At 41.8% G+C, this 16391-nt stretch overlaps 1 protein-coding gene and 1 pseudogene across 3 annotated transcripts in view; one reads left to right on the forward strand and one right to left on the reverse strand.

The window, feature by feature from the left end:
* The window catches only part of ST6GALNAC5 (ST6 N-acetylgalactosaminide alpha-2,6-sialyltransferase 5), a gene marked incomplete at both ends in the record, with an annotated part of 173327 nt that overhangs the window by 83568 nt on the left and 73368 nt on the right, over positions 1-16391 (reverse strand). The window lies entirely within an intron of this gene.
* LOC309958111 (transcription initiation factor TFIID subunit 9-like) lies at positions 6418-7042 on the forward strand (annotated as a pseudogene). Its single transcript has one exon. The product of its transcript is annotated as a transcription initiation factor TFIID subunit 9-like (transcript).

The following is a 16391-nucleotide window of genomic DNA, read 5'->3' on the forward strand; positions in this document are numbered from 1 at the left end:
AACTTTCCACTGGACCATAAATCTTTGAGGGCAAAAATTGTGATGACTTTGCTTGCTGCTGTATCCCTAATCCCTTCTACATAGACTGGAACTCATCAAGTATTTGTTAAATTAATGAATACAGCTTTGGATTCTTCTCCCAATTTTAACACTACTGGAAACTAAAGGTCATTGAGGTGTTCCTCAAAGCTGATAAATGTCAGTGTCAAGAATCAGACCCAGCTTCATTTGACCACAGAGGCCATGACTGTCCTAGCAAGCTTCTTGGCCACCCAATTAGTTTAAAGGGAACCTATGAATTAAGCAATTTGAAATTAATAGCACAAATTTACATTCAATTCCTGCTCCCTCTCTCCAAAGCCAATAAAATGTGAATTTCAAATCTGAGTTTTAATTTTCTACAAGATGGTACTAATGCCACCTCTGGGCCTTGGTGCTTTTCTAATGCTTTACGTTATATATTTCAATGTTTACACATGCTCACCATCCCTAATCATCTCTATGGTTGTCTTTTTTCCTCTAATCAGAACCTTACAACACAGTTTAAATCAATGGTGTGCTGCAGTCAGCCTGTACTGGCTCCCAAAACCCATGGTTAAATTTTCAGGGAGTTTGTGAGCTGGATGTCAAGCCACAGCCATTATTAAAAATTAAACCTAGGGCTTCCCTGGTGGCGCAGTGGTTGAGAGTCCGCCTGCCGATGCAGGGGACACGGGTTCGTGCCCCAGTCCGGGATGATCCCACATGCTGCGGAGCAGCTGGGCCCGTGAGCCATGGCTGCTGAGCCTGCGCGTCTGGAGCCTGTGCTCTGCAACGGGAGAGGCCACAACAGTGAGAGGCCCACGTACCGCAATAAAAAAAAAAAAAAAAAGTTTATGTAATGTATGGTTCTATATTTAAAACATTCTGGATATTTATTGTTATATTCACAATAGACATGGAGAATAGATTAAGGGTTATGAGAGACGAGGATGGAGTGGTGACAATCTAAAGAGAAAACGCAAGGGAATTCCTTTGTGATGATGGGACATTTATGTATCCTGAATGTCCTGGTGGTTATACAAATCTATACATGGGATAAAACTGCACACATACCACACATATACACAAACACACACACCCAACAAATGAATCCATATTAAAATGGTGATAGCTGATTAATGTCTTTAGTAGTATTGTATGAGTCTCAATTTCCTGTTTATGGTATTATATTATGGTCATATAAGATGTCAACACTGGGGGAAGCTGGGTAAGGGGTATGTGGGACCCTGTACTATTTTTGCAAATTCCCGTGTGTCTATAATTACTTCAAAATAAAAAGTAAACGAAACAAATGCAGAAGAAATAAATACTTAAGACATCACTTTCTAATTGCTTTACAACATTTTAGTATTAACTATGCCTTGAAGTTATTCACATTCACTCTATGCTGGTTATATTAGTCAGCTCAGGCTACCATAACACAACACCAGAGACTGAGTGGCTTCAACAACACACATTTCTCACAGTCCTGGAGGCTGGGGAGTTCACGATCAAGGTGCTGGGCAGATCTGGTTGCTGGTAAGAGCTCTTTTCCTGGCCTGTAGATGACAGTCTTCTAGCTGTGGCTGTGTCCTTACATGGCAGAGAGCAAGCAAGCTGTGGTGTTTTTTCCACTTCTAATAGGGACACTAATCCTATCATGGGAGCCCTACCCTCATGACCTCATCTTAATTTAATTACCTCCCAAAGGCCCCACCTTCAACTACAATCACACTAGGAGTTAGGGCTTCAACATACAAATTTTAGGGGGATACAAACATTCAGTCCATAACAGTGGAAATATCATACAAGTTCTGCTACTATGTCTCTCTTCTCTACTCTGCATTCAATGATATCTCATTGGTAGCTGGAAACCAGCCATATGAGAGTGTTTATATCACAGAAATAAGTACGCATTACAAATCAGAACTTGGTTTATTGTACAGCTGATTGCAAAAAAAGTAATGGAGAAAATGTTAATATTGTAAATTAAGCTTTAAAGTGTGTTATGTCTGTAACCATTACATCATGAATAGCATCAAATTGAAAAAAGTCTTCTATTATTTGAAAACTATTGTTTGATTCTGCAAAGAAGTTACGTTTTGATTCAGGTTTGTCCTGAGTGAGAAAAGTTCCAACATTGGTCTTTTTTGTTTCTCTTCTAATTAAGTAACCAAAAGTATCAACCACATTCATGTTGGGACTATACTCATTCATTAATTGCAACCACAGATTGTCTACAGACACAAGAATTCTGAAAAAATCAATGAAAGCATTCTGTGAGGACCAGTTGGCTATATGGAATTTACAACAAAGCGTATTGTATATTAGTATCTTAGTAGTAGTAGTATTTTATTATTATTTCTAAAGTGTGTACTGCCTTTATAGCAAAAAAAATCATAATAAACTGAAGCAGGGACATATGCACATTTTAAAAGAGCGCTAGTATGTAAACATTTACTGGCACAACGCTAGTTTAAGTCCAATCCTCTCTCTGCTTACTTCAGTGGAGACAAATCACCACTCCCCTTTAAAGTGGTGATGTAGGTTACCTGTGCCACATCAGGATTTTATCATTTGCAGATGTTCTGTTTCTGCGAGACTGATTTGACTCCCTGTATGTTCAGATATGTATGTTCAGAATCAACGACCCCCTACAACTGTAAACCCTTTTGACTTTACAGGAAGATGCTCTAGTTTCTCCCATGAAGAGTCTCTCACTGTGGGCTGTGTCAGTTCCACTTTGCTTTTAGGTTAGATGCCAAATTTCCAAGTTTTCTAGTGATTTTTCCATTTTGTTTGGTATAACAATATCTGAAAGCAAGATTTCTTTACAACTGGTGGTTCATGGGATTAGTCACTTTGGGCCTTTACCTACTAAATATTTTACACTCAGTGTCCCTTTGCTGTGGCATATACTGGTCAGAGATCAAACTTCCCAACCAATTTGCTGTTGGTTCCATGTGTAGCTACTTTTGGGCTCTGTGCTTCTGTTTATTCTGGAAGGCCTTTCACCCCAATTCCAGTGCCCAGCACCTACCCTTCTATTGAGGTTCAGTTCAGCTACCTTGCCTTTCCTTTCCTAATCCATTCAGTATGGAAAAAAATCATCTTTTTCTCTGAATTCCTCAATATTGCCAAATCTTTCTTCTGACATCTTCTCCCTTGTACTGCTGTCACATATATCTGTGGCTTATGTCAGAGGTTTCTATTATCTCCTTGAGGAAGAGCTCTTCCCTAATTTATTTCTAAATCCCACCATGGTGACTAGTTTAATGCCCGTACATAGTTAAGACTTTTGAAAAATCGGTTCAGCAGACTGAGTGGGCTATATGTCACCAAATGAACAAGTTGAGTTCATCTCCTTAAGCCTCAGTTTCCTTACCTGTAAGTTAGGAATGATAATCAAGAGATTATATCTTATAGTTATTGTAAAAAACAGAGATAAGATATATAAAATGACTAGCACAGTGCCTGGTTAATGGTGGCTGCTCAATAAATGGTGTGTGTGTGTGTGTGTGTGTGTGTGTGTGTGTGTAATACATAGGATACACATATAACATAAATATGTGGTATATATAATTACCATTGCTGGCACTATCATTACCATATGACTATTATTGATACCAGGTTCAAGTTTCAGTGAGTGTGTCTATGAATTCTCTAGCACAGTGTGGTGTAAGAGCTTAGGTCTATAAGTCAGGAGTCAGACAGAAGATGCAAGTTTCCATCTCAGTTCTGCCCAATGTTCATGATCTTGGGCTAGTCAACCTCCCTGGGCTTCAGTTCCCTTATCTGCAAAATATGTGTGTGAATGCAAGGAGAAGGCTGAGCCTCTTTGAAGGTCTGTCCCTCCACAATACCACGTGGCAAGTCCCCTTGGGTGAACTGGGCTCCCAGTGACAGGCAGCACACTGTCTTCAATAACTGCCTCTCTCTAAACCCTCAGCAACGGGCTAAGTACCCTTTGGCAAGGCTGTCTCGGTGATGTACGCATGGGTGCAGAGATCCCCAGCCATTCCACTTGTTGACTTTACTGGCTGGAGAAGGATTATTTCCTTCTTCATTCTGTGACTACAGTGAACATTTGGAAGTTGTAGGGGAAAAAATCAATGCCAGAGAGTTCTGGAGGTGACGTATCTAATACTTTTTCTCTTGGCAAGTCACTGCGGGGGGGATGCCTCTCAAGTTGATCACTTGATGACACTGCACCAGTGCATCCTCCCTGCAGACCCCATGTGACACAGGGCTGGGGACCTCAATTACAGAGGCAGGAACACAGAAGTCCAGAATAGCAAGGTGTCTCAGCTGGGAGAGGCCTGTCTAGTCTAAGCATTCGATTTTACACATGAGGAAACTGAAGGTCAGAGGGGCCAAAGGACTCCTTCAAGGTCGCAGAGCTAGTTAATGGAAGAGCTGGGTCTCGGAAGTGCACCTCCTGGAGTCCCGGCTCACAGCTTCTGCTCCCACTTCAGTCCCACCTGCTGTGGGCCAGTATCACGGCCGGCCAGGAGCCTCTCTGATGGCAAAAGTGAGTTCCAAACAGGCACCAATGAACATTGTCTTCTCCCCTGCCCCCCAGGTCTCAAATAAAATCTGACTGTTGGAGAGAGTTGAAGTTGGTTTTGGGAAAAACTAATTCCAATCTCTAACTCCCATGAGAACAGTGAAAACTGTTGTCTTTAATGTATATGCCACCCCATCCTGGATGTGAAACTGGTGCCTCAGGGGCCTTTTCCTTTTCTGGCTGAGCACAGACCCAGCGACGCACCTCAGGGCGTGGCTTACAAGAAACAGTAGTCATGTTTCCTGTAATGTATCTGCCCAGACTCAGATGGCAGCTGCTGACCGTGAGCTCCTAGAGAAGAGTATAGCCCAAGCATCAACCTGGCACAAGAGCCAGCACCTGCAAGACATTCAAAATGTTGGTTGGATGAGTCCAGAAAGTGTCACTCATGCTGGTGACCCCAATGTCACAGAATATGTAGAATATGAAAAAGCTCTTTTCATATAATAATAGCTGCCCTTTAACAAATGAAGATGAGGTTGAAAACGAGTCATTTGAGCTTGAGGAAGCTTATGGTTCTTGACATGTTTTGGAGTAAGAAAACCAGACATACACTTTATCAGATTCACTATAGTGGGAGTAGTCACACGGGAGGAAGGGAAGTAGAGCGAGCAGTATATTCTGTTTATAGTCTTATTTCAATAGTTTTCTTTCTCTCTTTTTTCACTCATTAATAAAATGACGTGTGGGATGACCTGGAGTCTCTAACATTGGAATATGGTGCTATTCTGGAATTCTGTGCTCTGGGGCTTGGTAGGAGATGTAGTGCTCCCATTTACTCTCTCTCTCTCTCTTTCTCACTGGCCAGTTCTCTTTCTTTGGGGGGATGTTGGTTCTGAGGAGAGAAATCAGGGAGCTGATCACTTAGGTGGGAGGAGCTTACAGGAGTCAGAAAGTCTTCCGAGGTAGAGACGTCTAAGTCCCACTTCATGTCCCCTTGCTGGGACATGAACTCCCTTAGGTTGGGACAATGTGGCTGAGTTACAATCAATGAAATGTGGAAGAAGTGTCACGAGGGCACTTCCCGGCCCCTACAGACATGTCGGGAAACTTTTAGCCTCCTCTTTTCTTGACACAGCAACCTTGCAGCCGTAGGATAGGAGAGGGTCACCTGATTCACTCTGGACTTTGAGTGCAGAATAAAATCCTCAGTGTCTTAAGCAATTTACTCATTGAGGTTTATTTATTACTGAAGCATAGCCTACCTTATCCTGACCTTTCTTCTAATTTATCAAGCCCATTATTGCATCTGAGGATGACAAGGTGGGGCAGAATGCAGGACAGGAGACTTCTTCAGGATTCAACGTTTTGCATTTTTTTTTTAGAGATCCTCTCCTGTTATCCTGCTTAGAAACATGAATGTGTCAGCACAGGATACAGGGATTTGAGGGGAATTTATACACATGCCCAAATTTTCTCTTCTGGCCCTAGTTTCCCCAAGTGTTCCTTTCTTGTTTTAATATGTACTAAAAAAAACCACCCTTATAAGATAAAAGATAAACTTTGAAGGTGAATTAAATACTTTGGTAAACTTTCAATAATTTTGTAACTTTTTAATAATCATGATCTTTTAACTTTAACAATCCCTCACTTAAAGTCACTAATTTTCCTTAAGAAAACAGGGGATAAGCTTCATGACATTGGTCTTGGCAGTGATTTCATGGACCTGACATCAAAAGCATTGGCAACAAAAGCAAAAACAGACAAGTGGGATTACATCAAACTAAAAAGCTTCTGTACAGCAAAGAAAACAATCCTATCTCCTGTCTCATTTCTTTTTCCTACTCAGCCTTTCATCCCCACTCCTTCCTTCTGAATTACATAGCCTTATGGTTAATCATTTTAATGTGCAGATTAATTCTGGTCTTCATGTCCTGTCCGCAGCTGACAGAAATGAAGGTAATGAAGGAAGAGAAGATTCTGAGTCATTTACCTCTCCTCCCCCAAGAGATTTTTTATTAGATATCACAAAGCAAAGAAATCAAACCCCTTTGCCATTGATCAAGCCATGTTCAGGCTCTAGATTGCCAACTGGTAGATACTCCTTGACTGCTCCAAATTATAGATTTAAGTCTTTACAAAACAGGGATCTACTTCTGTGGGAAGAAGAACAGTTCTACGATAAAGTGTTGGTTCAGTTATTAGCAGACCAAGTACTCCCACACTTGACACACCAACCCCACACACCATGTCTGTGTCAACTAAAGTAGGGACTCCAGTGTCCCTCAGAGGGCAAAGGTTCACAGTACAGATGCCCACTCACAATCCCCAGCTGTGAAAGCATCAATTCCTGCAACATCAGCAGTTCAGAATGTTCTAATTAATCCATCATTAATTAGGTCCAAAGACATTCTTATTACCACTAACATGGTGTCATCACAAAATACTGCCAGTGAATCATCAAATGCATTGAAAATAAAATGTGAAGATGATGATGACCATGATAATTTGTAATCTAGCCTTGATGCATGTAACATGCATACTTGGTTTTAAATCCATTGTACTGAGGTGAAACATGCATGCTGGCTGTTTCCAAGCTGTGTTTTAGAAAAACAGTATTTAATGAGTAAATATGGTTATTATAATTTTCAATTAAAAAAAAAAGAAGATACCAATTGAGTTTCTTACTACAACATCTGAAATAAAAACTAATTTTCCTCTTGAAAAAAAAAATAAATAAAGTTACTAATTTAGTTTAAAGAGCTGTTGAAATAAGTGTCTAGGTCCAAGATGGAGCTGCTTCTGCCTGGGGGGCCATGTCAGCAAACTGAAACATGTAACTTTCAAGTCCCTATAAATGTTCCACTTGACCAGAAATGCAGTATATACAGTCAACCAATCCCCACATGCCAAGCCAACTCGGGACTCTATACATATTCCCTTTTCCTTATTCATTTAAAATCTCCCTTCTCTATTCCTCATTCTTTATCTTATAAAAGCTTCCTGCCTTCCAGTCCATTTTGAAGTTCTCTGGACCCTTGGGAATGGAGACTGCTTGCTTCATGAAGTGTTAAATAAAGTTTGTATCATGTAAATTGTCTTCTTTAATTATTTTAAGAGAGCTTAATCTCTACTTATTTCCTGTTACATGATAGAGAAGAAATTTCTTTTTTTTAATACATTTATTTGTTTTATTTATTTATTTTTGGCTGCTGTGCGCAGGCTTTCTCTAGTTGTGACAAGTGGGGGCTACTCTTCGTGGCGGTGCATGGGTTTCTCATTGCGATGGATTCTTTTGTTGCAGAGCATGGGCTCTAGGTGCATGGGCTTCAGTAGTTGTGGCTTGCGGGCTCTAGAGTGCAGGCTCAGCAGTTATGGCCCGTGGACTTAGCTGCTCCGTGGCATGTGGGATCTTCCAGGACTAGGGCTCAAATCCATGTCCCCGGCACTGGCAGGTGGATTCTTAACCACTGCGCCATCAGGGAAGCTCCCAGAAAAAATGTTTTTAAAGCTACAGGATACAGCTTTTAGACCAGGATTATTTATATTATCATCAACCTAGATGTATAAAATATTACTCATCCTAAACTTCAGTTAATGTCTAATAAAAAAAAAGCAAATTCAGGAATTCTCGACCTGGTTGCATTTTTATTCTCAAAGTTAGTCTGTTGCTAATAAATAAATTATTGTTATGAATTTGAATTGTTGCCCATGCAGACTGGAATCATGGATAACTGAGTAAATAAAAATGTGTCTGAGTTTGGATCAGTACATTTTATGAGCCTAGAATTTCACAAGAGGAACTGAGCTCAGCTAGTACTTCTGAAACCGGGGCCCCTGCTAAAACCGAGTTCCCCTGACAAGTATGATTAACCTCTCTATCTAAAACTTAATTCCCTTTCTTGTCCCACCCCTGTTCCCCTCAGGAGTAAGAAGTATTAAAGAAAAGGGGGGATTGAAATTGAGCAGGACCCTATGAGGCCCTCCCATGTACAAAAGTGTCTGTGTTCCCCACCCTTTCTTGTCTGTAGAAAAGATTTTAGTCTCCTATGCCTTCCCTGAGCTCCAAAGAGAAGACTCAAACGGTTACTAATTAGAGAAGTGATGGAATGCAGAAACAAAGGGAAAGCAATTAAACAAGATAGCTTGAACATCAGTTCAGTGATAAGACAGAGTCCTCCTGAAGGAATATACGTAACAATCTGACGCATATCTTTGAGTTGTTATGCAGAAATTAAGACCCCTGACCAGGTGGAGGATGGTGACAACGTGCTGACCCCAGTCTGGTTGGAACCAGAAAGTTGATTGAGATTCCTGAAATTCCACCTTGTCACCTAACCACCACCCCAATCAAAAGAAAGTCATGCACCTTGCAACCCTCACCCCAAATGTTACCTTTAAAAACCTTCCCTGAAAACCATAGAGGAATTTGGGTCTTTTGAGCCTGAGCTGCCTACTATCCTTGCTTGGCGCCCTGCAAATAGACTGTACTTTCCTTCACAGCAGCGTGTCAGTTGATTGGCTTTGCTGGGCGGTGGGTGGGCGAACCCAAGTTTGGTTCAGTAACACTTCCATATACTAATTCCTATCTACTTAATTTTGTAATTTGGTAGGATGCCAACCTATCCATTCAGGGATAGGCACATCTATTTGAAAATAGTTAAGTTACATGTACAAAAAAATGTATGTCTGCTTATCCTTATGTATATAGAATGCACCATTAAATTTAGACGCAAAAACATGAATCCCAAATCACTTAAATTCCTAGGTAAAGTCATCTAAAGTATTAAAACTAAACAACTTAAACTTTTTTTATCATCCACAAACCATTCTGGCCCACTCTTGCAAAAAAAGCTCACAAGGCAATTTGGGTTGGAGGCATTTTTCTTCTTTAACTCTTCCAAATGCAACTTTGTATTAGCATGCTCAGTAAAGCAAGTAACACTTCCACTTGATTACTTGAGACCATTCTTGACCCTCATTTCATTCTAGTTGGAGGTAATTACTTGCTGCTAATGCAAAGTGCTAAAGACAGCCTTCAATTCTGTTGAATTATTATGTAGATTGGGAATCAGACCTCCCAATTTTTCTCTTAAAACAGCACCATAACTCTAATCTCTACTTTGTTAAATTCAAAAGTCTACCTATTTTTGAGTGAAAACTTCTTACTTAAAATAAGATATTGGTCCTGGACCTGGTGGAGGAAATGGGTGAGTTTCTTTGGGAATGAGGTCAGGAAAGAATAAGTCAGCAATAAGGGAGGTGAAGTAGATACTTTCAGGATCTAATATACCTCAGAATTGTGGAATGTAGCTCTTACTCTCTTTTTTTCATACCTGGTGTACTGAAAATATAATACAAGATTGTTTAGGCAATCTAAATAGCAACTCTAAAGTCAACCACAGTCACTGGATAAGTTTTTGTTTTATCTGAGTCTAGATGAAAACTCTGAATATCAACTCATTTAAATTCAAACCAGTCATATCTGTATACTAAGAAGTCATCTCTGGATTAATAGTATTTACAGTAAAATGGAACAGGATTTCTCTTAGCCTTATTCCGGGAATGAATAAAAAACAACAGTAAAAGGCTATTTTTTCTGTGAATACCTAAATGACTGCACAGCCATTACTCCACTCAGAGGAAAAATGATTCTCATAGCACAGCGAGGGGGAGAGAATGCTTGGCTTCTGTTAAGAGTAATGGAGGTTGGAATGCAAAGTTCAGTTGTCAGGAAAGAAAGTTGCCACAGGCCTGGAGAACAGGAGGAAAATTTACTAATTAGTTCTTCCTAAACCAAGAAGCTCATTGTTTAACTCTCCCTCCTTCACGAGAAAGTAAAGCACGGGATCATATATATTCCTGAAAAGGGTAAATGAAATATCTTCCAAAAATTAAAAAAAGATGGCAAATGCAATAATAGAAGCTTAAATATATGGGGTTGTACATTCATTCTTTTCTCACAATGTAGAAGATTTAAGTCTACAAAATGTAGAACTATTTGACACCTGAAAAATTGGAAATAGCGAGGGATGATTTATCACCCCCGTTCCTCCCGGGAGGGCAGGGCCAAGCACATTTTCTACTGCATGCCTACTACTTTCCATTTTCTAAAATTATGCTTCTGGTCTTATCAAAACACTATTTTGACACAGCCTTTTTAATCTTCCTTTTTTTCTCCCGCAAAATCACCTCAGGCATCACAAACCCATTTTATTGGAAACCACAATCTTGTACTTAAAGAACAACTCAGCGTTAACCCCGGGCCCTCTGGACACACTTTATCAGGTTTAGGTGAGTCCTGGAATCTTAGAACTCCTGACGGGGCTCGGGACAGTAAGGAGGGTTTTACAGACCCTCGCGGTGTGGGGCCCACGCCACAGCTGCTTCACCCTGTGACTGGTGTGGCACTGGGAATTCTACTGAGTCAATCCCAGTTTCCCAGGAGAACCACTCTGAGTCGGGCCCAAGCTGCCCAGCATCCCCTAAGGCAGCAGTGCCACGGTCTGTCGTGAGCTTCCTGGCCTCTTTTTTTTTTTACCAAAGATGGTCAGATGTTCGCCTAAGTTGGTTTTCTTCAATTTGCTAAGATCCAAATGTAAGGAAAAGGCAATTTCTCCTCAGGTGAATTCTGGGGAGAAAAAGCTATAACTACAGATCCAAAAAAAATGCTGGGGAAGACAAACTGGGAGAGAGAAGCAGAGAGCGGTTTCCAGGGGAAATCGGTGTCATTAGGCTGATGCTAAAATCTCCTGTGAACCTAAAAGCTTGTCCTTATTCAAGGAAGCTGCTTTACAGGCAATGTGCTAGCTTATTTCCACAAATGAATTCGTTTGGAAGGATAGTTTTTCAGATTATAATTCACTCATTCATTCATTTGCTTGCCAGTGAGTATATACTCAATAACTGCATATGCCAGACTCTGTGTAAAGCCCTGAGGATACACAGTGAGCAAATGGACAAACGTCCCTACCTCCATGTGGCTCACATTCTCAGGGGTGGGTAGGGGGTGCAGAATAAATAATTAGGTGGATAAGAAAGGAAGATAGAGAGGGGGCAATCTAACTTATTCTCGGTACCTTAAATACTTTTTATACTCAGCCTCCTTGGGCCTATGATTAAACAAAAATTCTTTGCTAAACAAAGCTTTCCCTCTTTCATAATGACTATCACATTTCTTAGCTCTGGATCATACTGACCTATAAACTGTTAGCTGTGGAAGTGACCCAATAGCCATCTATTTCTCTCTTTTAAAAAGTGAAAGCAATTCCACAGGAATTGTTGCCAGCATTCTCAGACAGAACCAGGACACGTTTACTACTAGATTTCTGGCACTGTATTACCAGGGGAAGCACTTCTACATCCTACCAGGATGAAAGCTATCACCTTGGGCAGCCTTAGGGTAAGAGAAGCAGCAGTGGGGACACACAGGCCTCCTCTCTTTTGATGGGTCTACACTCAAACCCTTGTACTCCTCAGCACACGACGACTAAATAAATTATCTGCGGGGCAGCCACAACCTTCCTATTGCACCCTACGTGTGCAAACTCACACCCTACTTTCGCTAAAGAACACAATATGTATTGTACTCCAGAGAAATCCCATACCATTTGAAATGTGTACAACCCGAACCTTGGCCGCTAACATGTCTTCATATTTTAGAACTGGTCTCCGTGAACTAGATGTACCGTTTTGTCACAATACTGAATTAAAAGCATGAATTACATACTGAGACATCGGGGGTGGGGGCGGGGGGAAACTTCTGGTTAAGCTCTCATGTTACTTGTATCTGATTGTTCATGGATGGAATTCTATAGCCTTCTCCCCAGCCTGCTAGAAAGAGCTGTGGTGTTGGGGGCACCTGGATTTAGAAGTGCTTCAGGACTGCCTGCTGTGGCCCTGTCATTATGTTGATGGTAATGTGAACTCTTCAGCATGAGAAATTATATGCCACAAAGATAAACTCAGGTCTATTTTAGAAGGAGCTGCCAACCAACTTTTCTGAAGGCTGCCTGTTATATGTTCAGTGCAAACCACTGAGCACAACACTGTATGTTTAAGAAGGAACAGAGGTAGTTCCTAAGAGGCTTGTGTGATACAAGAAATTACCCAATGTCTGACTCATCACCCAAGCTTACCGAGTTGACAATCCTGACATTTGGTCACCGTAGCCACAGCTTCTATATCTTGCCTCCAACTGCTACTTAACTAAAGCTGTGCCCAGTAATGACAATTTTTAGTTAATACTCACAATAAAAATGCTAATTTTTTGAGGCTCCAAATAAAAGTTTTCAGTGAATCTCTACAAGCATAACTAAGCCATCCAGTGAAACCAGCTACGATTGTCAGGCTTACGATTTTTTTTTTTTTTTTTTTGCGGTTCGCGGGCCTCTCACCGTTGTGGCCTCTCCCGTTGCGGAGCACAGGCTCTGGACGCGCAGGCTCAGCGGCCATGGCTCACGGGCCCAGCCGCTCCTGCGGCATGTGGGATCTTCCCGGACTGGGGCACGAACCCATGTCCCCTGCATCGGCAGGCGGACTCTCAACCACTGCGCCACCAGGGAAGCCCAGGTTTACGATTTTTGTGTTTGGATTTTATTTTTGTTATGAACCCAAAAAGGCATGTGGCAGAAAAGTGAGGAGCCAGCGAAGACAAAATAGGTGCACTCCAAAGCTTGTAACTAAGCTTGGCATGAAAGGGAAAGGTGTTTGCAGCGGCCATGTGGTGTGGACCTAACTTATCATCATTTTCATCAAATGGAAGGTGAGGTATTTCGAAGAGAGGCAGTGTAGGTACAGCAGACCTTTTCCAGCTGGGGCAAAAGACCAGATGTGGCTTTCCAGTTTACCACTCACTATGTGACTTGGGCAAGTTATTTTACTTCTAAGGATCTCAGGTTTCATCACCCTGAGGGAGCCAGATGACATCATTTCTAGGGTCCCTTCCATTTAATACGTGTTTGAAACAGCCTGTCATAAAAAACACACTAACACATGTCTGTGTGAGCTAACATTTATTATTATTTGATATGTACAAGTACCACACTTGTGCTCCATTATGTCAGTCTTATTTATTTATGAAGACTTCAGGGCCTAATAAGTGTAATAATACTGACAACAACTAGTATTTATTGAACACTTATTTCATGCCAGGTTGCATACTAATCGGTCTGACTTTACCTGAACTCAGAAGTCCTTCCTCTCTAACATCTGGTCACCACAGCCACATCTTCTGTATCTTGTCTCCAACTGCTCCTTAAACTAGAGCTGTGCCCCATAATAACAATTTTAATTTAATACTCATAATTAAAATGTTAATTCTGTTAAATGCCTCAAATACAAGTTTTGAAACTATACGTGCATAACTAAGTTACAACAACTCAGTGAAGCTGGCTATGGTGCCAGTCTTATGATTCCTGAGTTTCACACGCATTTGCATGTGCATAACTAAGTAATCATCACAGTGACTCTATGAGGGAGGTACTCTGATTACTCCCATTTTCAGATAAGGAAATTGAGGCCTGTAGAGGTTCATTAACTTATGCAAAGTCATTCAGCAAGTAGGTGGCAGTCATGATTCAAATTCCGGAGACTTACATTTACTGGAATATAAATTCCATGAAAGTAGCAACTAAGTCTGTCTTGTTTGCCTCTGCCTCTCCAGTGCCTGCCACACGGCAGGTGATCAGTAAATACTTGTGGAATGAATGAAGGTCTAACGCATATCCCTTACTCTCAACGACTCTCCCGGATACATCACATAATCAACCCTCTCAGTGATCTTGTAAGAGGCTGCAAGGGAGACCCCACTTGTGAGCACAGGTAGATTAGCATAATTCTAACTCCACTCTTGGAAAACCAAGTGAAACCAGTGCACATTTTGTAGACCCTGGGCCCCCTCCTCCTGCACAAAGGATGACGGAGTTGTGGGATAGTTGTGTCAGGGAATAAGCCTACTTTCCTTGGCCTTTGCTCTGGAAATGACATTCCCATTGACAGTGGGTCCTGATTTTGCAAGGAAAAGTCAGCTGTTTGATCAGTTGTGTGAGTGACCATCTCTTGTGGGAGCTATGATTAGTTTTCATCCTGCCTCTGCCTTTTGACCACCAATAAGACTGTTTTGCTTTCCTATCACCAGAACTGGCTCCCTGTTAATGCATTTCCAGCCCTAACAGAAGAGAAATGAGAAGGGAGATGGCGTGAGTGTCCCCATGGCACTCAACCTGCTAACACTAATGTTGAGCAGGGCCATCCATCCCATTAGAGTTGACAGAGCATCCCTGAGACAAAGCGGATGCCACAGCTGAGCCGCAAGCGCCCAGAGTGCAGCCACGTCCACCCAAAACACAAGTATGAGAAGGCAGCCTCCTGGAGGAGCGGTTGGCTGCAAATTGAAAATATTCAGCTCTGTGGAATCCAAGCGGATTGATTGTTTAGTAAATATTTCATTGAGAACATCAGCTGTGGAATTTGGATGCTTAAGTGATGCAGATAATTAAATGTAAATAATTAAAAATTAATAACGTTTGAAATGTTAAGTATAATGAGACAGGCGATATATCAGTAATAAAGGAGTTTCATTCATCCTGAAGATCCGCTCACCGCCTTCACGGCTGGGTCACAACAGAGATGGCCTGCGTCAGTTCCTGGCTGTTCCAGGGATGCAACCCTTCATTCCAATTTGGCAAAAGCACTGCCAACAGATGTTTTCTGGTCCTCGTCACTATAGTACGGGGATCTTTACAAAGGCTCTACCCAGAGCACTTACTGGGGTGTGTGTGAAGAGGGGCAGGGGAGATTCTGTAAATGTATTGCCAGAAATCATACCTCCAGTCCGAGGGTGCTAGGACCGAAACAAAGACGAATCCACGTTTGTTTAGTGAATTATGTAATGGAAATAAGCTCCCTGGAGAGTTGTTCCATTTAGTCTTTTCTCGTGCTCTCGCTCTCTCATCTTCAATCATTTCCCTTTTCCTCTCCAGTAGCTACTTGTCTTCAGTCTAAAAATAGTATGCTCAAGTGTTCCTCGTCGTACAAAGAGAATTATCTCATCGTCGTACAAAGAGAATTCTCTCAACGTGCCTCCCTGTAGAAGCTGCTCCTCTCTCCTTTCTTTCCCCATCAGATTTCTTGAAAGAGTGGAGCACGTTCCCTCCTCCCTCTCTGCAGCCCCGTTTCCCTGTGTGGCAGCCTGCCCCTGCCCTCACCATGCCATGCACAAACTGCTCCTGGCAGAGCTACCAGTGCTGTACTGCTCCATAAATCCCATGCTCTCTTAGGACCTCTCCACTGCATCTCACACTCATGACTCTGCTTTTCTGAAATCCTCCCGTCCTCTGGTTTCAGCTCTAACATTTTCTTCCGATGCTCCATCTGCCTCTCCGGTGACCACTTTTTAGTTCCTGGCCTGCCCTCAAAGGTGAGCTTTTCCCCTAAATTCTTTCCTTCTCTACACAAGGGCCTGCAAGTGAAAATCCAACAGAGAGAAAGCAGGAAACATAAACGTGTGGAATGGTTGGGATAGGAGGGGGTGTAAAGACAATAGGGAGTGGTGCAGGCTGTGGCTAACGGATGCTGAATACCCTCGTGCTAAAGCCATTCAAATTGGAATACAGTCATTTTGATCTCTTCAGGGCCCTTGCTGAGAGCAAGGAATTGCAAGCATAAATATTATTGGTCGGGTAGGACAGAGGAGGAAAAGGAATGTTTCTTTTATGTGTCCCCCTGGTGAAGATGAGACTGATATCAGTACCTGGGACAGGTTCGTGTTCGTTTTCTACTGGTTTTTCTCATCATCTGACACCACGGAGTAAGAGCTGCTGAGCACAAAGTACACAAAGTACATTCATTCCCTGTTCCTCCT

This window comes from Leucopleurus acutus, assembly GCF_964270905.1.
Source record: "Leucopleurus acutus genome assembly, chromosome: 2".
Taxonomy (NCBI): domain Eukaryota; kingdom Metazoa; phylum Chordata; class Mammalia; order Artiodactyla; family Delphinidae; genus Leucopleurus; species Leucopleurus acutus.